We start from the raw sequence: 12,377 nt of genomic DNA, 5'->3' as shown, positions 1-12,377 counted from the left end.
ATACAGAACTAAACATTTGACTGTTCCAAAAGTCAGAATACGGCCACCGTTCAGCCCATGAAAAGAACTTTTAACTAATTTATCGCAATGCAAATGCGGCATCAACGCTCTACTGGCAAAACTTACTGGGCTTCCGGAATCTAATAGGGCAAAAATATTATTAACATCAGTGCATCCCCCTTTACAAGATATTCTTAAACTTACTAATTGAATAAATGACTTATGGCGGCTATCTGGGTTCGCATTGGACAATTCCGGTACTGATGGCCCACTTTGAAGCACCGATAGCAACTTCCATTTGGGCTCTCCGGGCGTGGACAGTCAAACATTAAGTGACCAATCTGGCGGCAATTGAAACATCTCTTCTCCTTTGCAGCAGGCGTACGGTCTGAAGTCTGACGAGCCTGAGGAACGTACTTTTTGGCTGGTGGCTGAACTGCCTGAAAACGCAATATCTTCTCGCGCGATTCGTTCAGAGAAGTACAACAGTACAACGGTGCGGACAATCCGGTTCGATCTTGTAGTCCGTCAACAATGTATTTGACCACATCGGTGTCTTCAAAATTGCCCTGCTGAGCAATATTTCGCATAATGATGAAATACTGCAAGAGTAACTCTCCTTTGCCAACTCAACCAATGCGGTTTTATTTTATGTAATAATTTCGGTGTATTTCATGAAAATACTTTCTTTAGGGCAAACTCCACACCTGATTTGTAAACTCTCTACTTTTTAAAGTAATTAATCCCTTGGGATTGTCTATATATTTCCGGATTTTATTTATTTTCAAATTAATTGCACATGCGGTCTTATTGACTATATTTCTAGAGAGTGTGCCCGTAGCCCGCCTAGTGTATTATACCCTTTTTGTTTGACCAACTTCGGTTATCGGGGAAGTTCACTGAGGCGAGGAGCGGGCTTATTTAAAATATTCTGTATGTTTACAACAGTATAGGTTACAACAAAGGTGATTAGTTACGAGCCATGAAGGACAAGAGCGCAGTTTTTATACCCGAAAGCGATGTTTCGGAAACGATAACGTGCTAAAGTCTGTTGTAGTCACTACATAGTATAGAACTGAAATGTTAATTTAACTCAACAGCTCCGAAGAGTCAATCTCACCATTCAAAAGTTTGTAACGAAAAGTTACACTAAGCATAATAATACGATTAGTTAAAGAAGGAAGGTTAATTAACTGAAGTCGACTAGAAGAAGATGGAAGTGGTACAGTTGGATCCCAGCGCAAATCACGAACGGCACAAAAAAAAAATGTTTTTGTATAGTTTCTAATTTAGTTTAATAAAACTCATATTGAGTAGACCAAACACAAGATCCATACTCCAATAACGGGCGGACTAAAGAAGTATAAAGTATTTTGGTAGTATATGGATTCATGAACTCCTTCGACCAGCGCTTTATATAGCCAAGAACACTCTTAGCCCTACTAACAGTAGTCGATATATGCTGATTAAAACTAAGTTTGTGGTCGATTAAGATCCCCAAATCTTTTACAACCAAGGAAGTATTATTAATTCTTTCTAACGTGCAATTATTTAAAAACTAACTCGTTAATTGGGCAGAACCTCTATAAAAAGACATAATTTGGCACTTAGAACAGTTTAGCGATAACAAGTTAGCCCAACACCGCCTTTGAAAAGCATTCAGGTCAGACCGCAGGGTATGGCATGAAATAGAGTATGGCATGTGTCACAGAAAATACGACTTTATTTATATTTAAGCTATATTACCGAAAAATACCATTACCGTTCATGAATCTAGTATATAAGTCAATTATCATTTTTGTTGTAAAAAGAGATGGTCACTCTATATAAAAAACGATGGCGAAGAAAAACGTGCCTAAAAGAATAAAACAATAAAGCTCTCTAAAAAATATATAATAATAAAAAAAACCACGGCCAATTCCACAACATAAAATTGGTCCTTCGAGCCGGATCATTAACGCGCATAATACAGTCCACAATAGTTAATAAAAATGTGGAGTTGGCCTAAAGTGGTAGAAAAGAAATTGGAGGCGTTGAAGTCGCAAGAATTGCGCGATGTTCATTTCGCCATATATACAAAATTTGTTAGAGATAATTTCGTAAAGCGCGAACTACGAAAATTCAAGGGTTTGCCTTACGATTCCAAAAAGAGGCTGGAACACATCGACTGCATCTCGAAAGAGCTGGGCGCAAACGCTTTGCAACGAGTATGCCAATTCCTAGAAATTTCGCCGCAAGAAGGGATAGACTGTACCGAGATGGCCTCAAAAATTTATGACGCCATTTCGTACGAAACTTCTGGCAAATCAAGCGGGAACGTCATACAAGCATCAAACGCGAACCAGTCCGAGAACCAGTTTGAAAACATGAACCAGTTGGAAGTATTAAGGGGAATAGAAGCCATCGATGTAGAAAACGTGGAACTTCAAGACGAAATCTCAAAAAAGGAAATATTGATGCTTGGTGTGAAAAGACAGCTAAGCAAAGCCCAATCTGGGGGCGCTTCTGCTGACGTCATCGAAGAGCATGAATATGAAATACAACAGCTGTCATTAGAGGTGAAAGTTCTGAATGCACGCGCGGAAGCTTTGGTGAGCAAAAAACATACTTTGAACACTACTGTAGCACTGATTCGTTCGTCTACCTCCTCCCAAAAATCTGTCATGTCTGATGGAGACCACCCGACAAATGAATCGCTATCGATCTCCAACGGCGACAACAACATACAAAGCACTGTAATCACCATGTTAGCCAGACAAAGCTTAGGCAATAAAAATCTGGAATTTGACGGTTCCTCTCATTTGGCTTGGCGACATTTTAAGACGCAGTTCATAAAATCGGGGAGCGGGTGTCAGTATTCTGGAGAAGAGGATGTATATCGTCTCGATAAGTCACTGAAAGGGGCAGCGCGTAAGAAGGTTGACATTTTGTTAATGTCGGCCAAGGAGCCATCGAAAATTCTAGCCATTTTGGACAACATATACGGAGCTCCAGAAAATGTGGCGTTCGAACTGATGGCAAAAGCATAGGAAATAAAATATGTAAAGGAAATTGGAGATTTTCACGAGTTCAACTGCTCTGTTCAAAATATCAATTCAGCGCTGGAGTTTGTACAATGCAAGTTCATCGATACACAAAAGTTGCTTGCAACCCTAATTGAGCGGCTAGATGAAATTTTGAAATATTTGCTGAATGGACGCAGGAGCAGTCGAGATAATTACAATCAATAACGTAGATAATGAAGCACAAAAGAAGTTCGGATCACAAATTCAATCACAAAAGGTTACACAAACTCGCTCAACCAGCAAGTGTTTTATTTGTGATGAGGACAAGCATTCCCTTGATAAATGTAGTAAATTCAGAAAAGCAGAAGTGAAGAAACGGTGGGATTACGCAAGCACAAGTAACGCCTGCTTCACATGTCTAAAATTTCATAAGGGTCAATGCAATAATCGTGAGCAATGCAAGATCGACAACTGTGAACGATATCATCATCGCTTACTACATAAGGCAAAACAGCCTCATCTACAATCCTTGCCGCATGCTTTTAGCGGATGCATTCAAGAAGTCCAAGAAGCAGCAATTCTTAAAATGTTACCAGTTATATTACGTGGTCCAACTGGTGAAAAAGAAATTCTGGCTTTTCTCGACGATGGGAGCACAACAACAATGTTGGATATTAATGTAGCACGTGAGGTCGGAATAATTGGGAAACCTGAACCGTATTGCTTTGGATGGACTGAAGGAATCTCTAGATATGATGAAACTTCAGAAATCGCAGATATTGCTATTACTGGCGATAGCAAAATTCAGAAGCTTCAAAATGTACGTCTTATCAAGGATTTGAATTTACCAACTCAACGAATCGATTACGAAGCTATACAGAAAGAATTTCCATATACAACGACATGCAACACTCCTTACAACTCAAACCATACTAAATGTAGATCCAAAGGGTCCGATTATGGCAAAAACCAAGCTCGGATGGGTCATACACGGTCCGATAAAAGCAAAAGTAAGAGAAGCAGACTTTGTATGCTGCCACATCGAGGATGAACATCTGGGCGATATGCTTAAAAACCAATTTAGCATAGAAGGATTTGGTGTCTGTAAACCAGCAACGGACAAAACTAAATCAACAGAAGAAAAATTGGCTATTAGCAAGATATCCTCATCTATAATAAGAGTAAATGGACAATATCAAGTAAACTTACCCTGGAAAAGCGACATGGTGGAACTCCCCGATAGTCGCCAAATGGCAGAACAAAGACTAAAATGTTTAGAAAGAAAGCTGAACAGAAACAGCGAACTAGCGCGAGCATACCAAAAGGAAGTGGAGAAGCTACTCAAGAATGGTTATGCAAAAATAGTCACTAATGTCAACTTGGTTAAGTCCCCAAAACTGTGGTTCCTGCCACATTTTGCAGTAATTAATCCCAAGAAACCGGGAAAAGTTCGAGTAGTGTTCGACGCAGCAGCTATTTGTAATGGCACTTCCTTAAACGAAAATCTACTAACTGGGCCGGATTGGCTTTCATCAATCGTAGGCGTGCTAATAAGATTTAGATTAAACACAATAGCCTTTGCTGCAGATATTAAAGAAATGTTCAACCAGGTAAAAATCGCCAAGGAAGATGCAGTCTCACAATGCTTTTTATGGAGAAATATGAATACCCAAATAACACCAACAGTCTACCAGATGACGTCAATGATATTCGGAGCAACCTCCTCACCATTTATAGCACAATTTGTAAAAAACCACAATGCAGCGATACATAAAAATGAGGCACCAGAAGCAGCTCAAGCCATCATTGAAAACCATTACGTCGATGACTATCTGGATTCAAAAGCAACAGTTCGCGAAGCTGTTGAGATAATTCATGCAGTAATTAAAATGCACGCAGCGGGACATTTTCAAATTCGAAATTTTATTTGTAACAATCATGATGTCTTACAGGGAATACCCGAAGATCTACGTGGTCCGTTAACACGGATTCGATTGGGCGAAAAAGGAGACATATCTCAAAAGGTTCTCGGCATGATTTGGGACGCACAAAAACACATATTTATTTTCTCAACAACTACAATGCACAGCATAAGCGAGGATATACTGAATGGAACAAGGATGCCTACAAAAAGAAAGGTGCTTGCAGCAGTCAACTCAATATATGATCCCTTGGGAATGTGACTCCAGTAACAATAAAAGGTCGGATCTTGATGCGTAGTATTTGGGAACTTTGCATTGGATGGGATGATGTGATTAAAGGCGACCCTGTCAAAAAGTGGCAAGAGTGGTTAAACGATCTGAAAAGACTACATGATGTTAGTATACCAAGATGTTACTCCCAATATTTATCTATTGCTACGAAAGTCGAACTACACGTTTTTTGCGACGCTAGCAGTAAAGCATACGCTGCAGCAGCATATATTCGAGTAAGTTACAAGGATGCAGAAGCCGCAACAAAATATGACGTCATGCTTATTGCCGAGATGCTTCTCGGGCTCGAGTTTCACCTTTGAAACATGTTACCATTCCAAAACTTGAAACATTGGCAGCTGTGATGGGATGTAGACTGGCGGAAACTATTGAAAACGAAATGCATCTAAAATTTGATAAAAGGTTTTTCTGGACAGACTCCCTAACAGTGATTTCATGGATAAACAGTAACGAAAGGCTGCAAGTTTTCGTAGCCAACAGAATAAGCGAAATATGCGAAAAGTCCAAGAGGGCAGAATGGAACTGGGTTCCAACCATGGAAAACATTGCTGACATCATAACAAGAGATTCGCCAATAAAAGTTGCCACAGACAGATGGCAACAAGGTCCAGCCTTTCTTGGTCTGGATAAAAAGATGTGGCCACAGCCAAAATTAAAGGCACCAACCGAACCAGGGCTTATGATGCTGGTTCACCAAGATGACCACCCATTTAAAATACTGGAAAATAGAATTTCGAAGTTCACAAAACTAGTAAGAGCCACAGCATGGGTCAAAAGATTTATAGAAAATGTGAAAGCGAAACGTTGTAAGATGGAACTCCGTCGGGGCGATATCGTCGTGGAGGAGTATAATTGGTCTCTATCAAAATGGTATCTCCATGTCCAAGCGGAATGCTTTCACAATGACATAATCTATGCTAAGACTGGCAAGATCACAGGGGGTTTACGCCTCACTAAATATTGTCTTTCTATGAGTGAAGATGAAATTCTACGTATAAACAGCCGAATAATACGTGCAGAAGGCGTCGTCGCGACAAGTCCTATTGTGTTGGATGGAGATCAAGTATTCACAAAGTTGATGGTACAATATTTTCACAACGAAGTGCAGCATACCGGAATACAAGTCGTCGTACATAAATTCAAGTCGCAATATTGGATGCCGAAGATGAATACCAAGATCAAAAGAATTATCAACGAATGTATGTGGTGTAGACGACGCAAAGCCAAACCGGTTAAAGCGCAAATGGGTATATTACCCAAGGAGAGGTTCTCTACATTTCAAAAACCATTCACATCCGTTGGCATGGATTATTTCGGCCCGTTCTATACGAAAGATGGTCGGGGCTCCAGCGGCAGATACAATAAATGTCTGCGAAAGCGATATGGCGTTCTCTTTACATGCTTAACATCTAGAGCAATACATGCGGAAATCGCACACTCTTTGACTACAGACTCGTGCATTTTGGCAATCCGTCGAATGATGGCAAGGCGAGGCGAAATTAAAACATTATGGTCCGATAATGGTACTAATCTTAGAGGCGCTTCAAGAGAACTAACAGAAGCTCTAGAGGAAATAGATATACAAGCAGCGCGCGGAGAACTAACACAAAAGGGAATCGAATGGAAATTTATACCAGCAAACTCACCAAATTTTGGAGGTTGCTGGGAAAGGCTAATTGGATGCTTTAAAAGAACATTAGAGGCCGTACTATCCGTCGAAAGTAATCCCACTGACGAAGTGCTGCAAACTCTCTTTGTGAAGCGGAACATTTGGTAAATAGTCGACCGTATATTCTCGAATCGGATGATCCAGATGACGGCTTAGGATTATGCCCCAATGATATAATCATACAACAAAGTGGATCTATTGAAGCACCATGCAAAATTAACGGATCCAGTGAAAAGAAGACATGGAGGATGACGCAAATGTTAGTGGAAGCATTCTGGAGACGATTCATTAAGGAATATATCCCAAGTTTAGTTAACCGATCGAAATGGGAAAAGAATTGCGACAACCTGAAAGAGGGTGAACTCGTCGTAGTAAAATGCATGACACCAAGAGGTGAATGGCCAATTGGAATAGTACTCAAAACACACCCACACACAGGAGAAGATGGAATTGTGAGAGTAGCAGACATAAAAACCACCAAAAACACTTATCTTCGGCCAGTTAGAAACCTATGCAGATTAGGACTGGAATCCCGCGACATAAAGGATCGTGCTGAAGACTTGGTTCAACACTAGGGGGCGGAAATATGCCGCAGAAAATACTACTTTATTTATATTTAAGCTATATTACCGAAAAATACCATTACCGTTCATGAATCTAGTATATAAGTCAATTATCATTTTTGTTGTAGAAAGAGATGGTCACTCTATATAAAAAACGATGGCGAAGAAAAACGTGCCTAAAAGAATAAAACAATAAAGCTCTCTAAATATATAATAATAAAAAAAACCACGGCCAATTCCACAACAGCATGCGATTAGCAATTTTTACATCATGGGCATATGTATATAAAAACTCTGGAATACAAAAGAACGGTGGGGAGATCATTAAAAAAAATGGTGAATAGTAATGGGCCAAAATGACTGCCCTGTGGGACTCCCGATTCAACAAATGATCTTAGAAAGAGAGGACCTAAAAAGAACCCTCTGAAACCTATTGCTTAGATATTGTGAAATCCAAGCAAGCATCCGGAATGCCAACTAAATTCAGCTTATGGCATAGTTTACCGAATTGAAAGCCCTACTGAAATCAGTATATATAACATCAGTTTGCTTTTGTTTCTTAAAACCTTGGATTACAAAGTATGTAAACTGTAAAAGGTTCGTTGTAGTAGACCTATTCTTGACAAACCCATGCTGGTATGGTGAAAAAATAGAAATCTATTCTATGTAAATACATAAATGCTGTATTTGAGATGTCATAATTTTCTCAAACAGTTTAGGTATCGCTGACAATTTAGAAATTTCTCTGTAATTAGTGACATCGGATTTATTGCCATATTTGTAAAAAGGTAAATTAAACGAATCCTTTCATACAGTTCGAAGCTCGGACAGTGTAACGGACTCAGGATACAAGCGGGAATACCGTCTGGGCTCGTTGAGTATAACCGGCTTAATCGCCATTAGTTTCTTAGCTACCAAACTTTTCGTTATAGTAGAATTAAGAATGCAGTTGGATTTCGTTATAGGATATGGATCTATCTGACTAGAGTTGTACTTAGTAGATATGTACGTAGTCTAGAAGAAGTTAGCTAATAAATTAGAAATAGATTGATCAGAAGAGGCCGAAACATTATTAAAAAATACAAAGAATTCGTTTTAAGTTAACGAAACTATAGAACTCTTTAGGATTTTCGGAGAATTGCAACTTGCAACGTTGTAAGTAATTATTATAGCATTTAGAATTAAAAACAATAAATTTCGATTTAGCAACCAAGTAACGAGAAAGATCCGATGATAGACCCTGACTTTATACTTTTTGTAATACTTACAATTAGACTTAAGATTATTCTTATATTGCCATCCTTTTTTCGCACTAGGATGATGGATATTGGCTAACAACTCACTAACTGTTTTAGAAACGATTCCTCTTTCATAATATGATAACCTTCTAGGACTACAATGAAATGGTGTTGTATCTGTCAGACATATTCTCATCATATATTTAGGCAAGAAGTACTTAATTGAAAACCGGTCAATGTAATGCTCATGCACAATGTCTCGGCACTCACGCATCGCGCCTAAATCAAATTCACTGCCAACAGTAGTATTCCCGGTATCTGACAGCGTTGCACAAACGGTTTGCAACTCTGTTAGCCATTCTCGAAACGGGGATGCATTCGTGTTTACATTAGGGTTATTACAATTATTATCTAGATCAGTGGTGTTATTACTAATGGTATTATGCTTAGGATATTTAGTAAACAGGGATGCACAGAAGGATTTGACTGTTCCAAAAGTCAGAATAGAGCTACCGTTCAGCCCATGAAAAGAACTTTTAACTAATTTTTGGCAATGCAAATGCGGCATCAACGCTCTACTGGCAAAACTTACTGGGCTTCCGGAATCTAATAGGGCAAAAATATTATTAACATCAGTGCATCCCCCTTTACAAGATATTCTTAAACTTACTAATTGAATAAATGACTTATTATCAATTCCGGTACTGATGGCCCGATAGCAACATCCTTTTGGCCTCTCCGGGCGTGGACAGTCAAACATTAAGTGACCAATCTGGCGGCAATTGAAACATCTCTTCTCCTTTTCAGCAGGCGTAATGGCCTGCGCACGGTCTGAAGTCTGACGAGCATAAGGAACGTAGTTTTTGGACGGAAGTTTCGACATCCTTCAAGTTCATGGGGCAATTATATTCCGGTCTGCTTAAGTTCTCCTCCAGCTCCATAACACGTGTTTTTAGCTCCATTAGGTTTTTACGTGCTGTACACAATTCGATGCTACTAAGAATCGAAGCCAATTCGTCGGTTTCGCTCGCTTGTGCGCTTTTACGAACATGCACGTTCGCGTCTGGCCCTACAGAGGTCTCACGAGACATCGTCGGCAACTGGTTAGCACCCACTTGATCCGGTGTAATTGGCTGCTCAATGTTTCCCAAGCCCCGCTACTGAATAAGAGGCTCCGGACCAACATCCACAAGTTGTCCGGCGAGCACATTTGCAGACACTGCTGGGCTGACTGCCTGCTCTCTCCAGACTGATTCTGTGCCATGACTGCTTTTACCAATGCTCGCAATTGGTAAATTGACGCTTCTCTATAGCAAGGTACTTCCTTGGCCGCTAGCAACTCAAACAATGCGGTTTTGTTTAATTTAAAGATCTCGGTGTATTTCTACTTTCTTTAGGGCAAACCCCACACCTGATTTGTAAACTCTATTTTTCAGTTATTAATCCCTTGGGATTGTCTTTATATTTTCGGATTTTTATTTCCTTTCAAAAAATCTGCACATGTGTTCTTATTCACTATATTTCGAGAGAGTGTGCCCGTACCCCGCCTTAGTGTATTCTACCCTTTTAGTGTGACCACATTCGGTTATCGGGAAATACAGTGAGACGAGGAGCGTGCTTATTTAAAATATTCCTAATGTTTACAATCGTATGAATTTTCTGTCAAAATATTTTTATTCTCATCTGGATAAGTATCTCAAAGACATTAATCAATTGTCGTATTTGCTTTTATTAGCTTTCTTTTTCTTTTGATTTATTTCTCCTGTCTTTTTGAATGGATTTGTTGTTTGTGACTTTACTAATTTTGCTTGTTTAAATCTAGTATCTTTTATTCGTTTGGGTATTATAGTCGCGTGATCCTGCATAGATAAAAATGTATGCTGGTGTTCGGTTAGTTGTTTTATGTCTCGTATATGAGAGAATTTTTTCAAATTTAATTAATTTATCTTCAATGTCATTTTCACTATTTATAATTCTGAGTTTTTCATTTACTGTTTTATGGAATCTTTTTACGTCTGAAATGCCGTTTTTACTTGTTGTAATTTCTAACTTTACATATTCTTCTTCTACACAGCAATGCTAAATCTTTGTCTGATTTTATTTCTATTGGTTTGCCCATTTCAGTGAAGACTTTCATAATTACTCTCTTGGCTTCTAACCATCTCTGGACTTTGCTTCTACAAGTACAAATACTACATTTTTCTTTAAACAAATTAATCGTTTTTTCGATTCCTGGATGTAATAATTCTGTGTTGTTTTAGGATTATTTCCTTGAATTTGCAAACGTTTGAAGATCCTCTAACTTAATGCTTTGTTTCGAGGGTTTTGTGTTTACGTTCGATCGTATTATTTCAATAAAGGCTTGTTGAAATACGGGATAATCTTGTTCCTTATGAAAATACAGTACAGTTTTCTTACCGTAAAGATATCTTTTAATCATATCCCTTGCGTAAGCATTGGTCATTTATTTGCAACAAGGGTATATTAATTTTGGTCAGAAGTGTGCAACGCATAGAAGGAAGCATTTCCGACCATATAAAGTATATATATTCTTGATCAGCAAAACGAGACGAGTTCAAATAGCCATGTCCGTCCGCCCGGAACGGCGGCGCACAATCCGTAAAACCCACAAGATCATTTGAGTTGACTTTCTTATCCTTGGTTACAATAAACTTTCCGTTTGGACCAGATTGAGTATCTATTGCATAGCTTAAGGTATATTTTCTGACTTCCTTCAATTGGTCAGCATATCTATTTGTTGTACATTGACTTCCATTTTTATACCCTTGCAAAAAGGGTATATTAATTTTGGTCAAAAGTGTGCAACGCATAGAAGGAAGCATCTCCGACCATATAAAGTATATATATTCTTGATCAGCACGACGAGACGAGTTCAAATAGCCATGTCCGTCCGTCCGTCTGGATCAACGCAAACTCCTCCTAGACCGTAAGAGCTACAGAGCTGAAATTTTGCATGTAGGCTTGTATATACTGCAGGCGTTGTATATCTCGGATTCAGCCGGATCGGATCCCTAGATCATATAGCTCCCATACAAATGGCAAAGTCACGAACAGTGACTTTTCTTAATAACTTCGTTATTTTTTGAGCTATTGTCGTGAAATTTAATATTGGTAAGTTAATTTCACATATAAACGACTGCGCCAAATTTGATCAAGATCGAATGACTATATCATATAGCTCCCATAGGAACGATCTTTTGAAAACAGTGACTTTTGTCAATAACTTCGTTAATTTTGCCGCGATTGCTTACAAATTAAACATTTGTTAGTTTAATATATCTGTTAATGACTGTGCCAAATTTAATAAGGATCGGGTAACTATATCATATAGGAACAATCGGTGGAAAACAGTGACTTTGATCAATATCTTCGTTATTTCCTATGTAGGCCGTTCTTTCGGAAACATTAGCCTTTTTAGCTTAAACGTTTTTCCACTTTGATGGCTATAGGTAAGGAAAGAGTTACCAAAATAATTGCAAGGGTATACAAACTTTGACGCGGTCGAAGTTAGCCCCGGCCCTCTGGTTGTCACTAAAATTGTGCATTGTCGGCGTATATACGTCAAAAATTTTAAGCAAAAGTGTACCAATTAAATGCCTTAGGCAATAAAAAATCTTCGTTTTTTAACTTGAATTTTAGAACGATCTTATAATTTTTATTTTCGTATT

The sequence above is a fragment of the Drosophila willistoni genome, unplaced genomic scaffold, assembly GCF_018902025.1.
Source record: "Drosophila willistoni isolate 14030-0811.24 unplaced genomic scaffold, UCI_dwil_1.1 Seg504, whole genome shotgun sequence".
NCBI lineage: Eukaryota > Metazoa > Arthropoda > Insecta > Diptera > Drosophilidae > Drosophila > Drosophila willistoni.
This window is presented reverse-complemented; position numbering follows the sequence as displayed.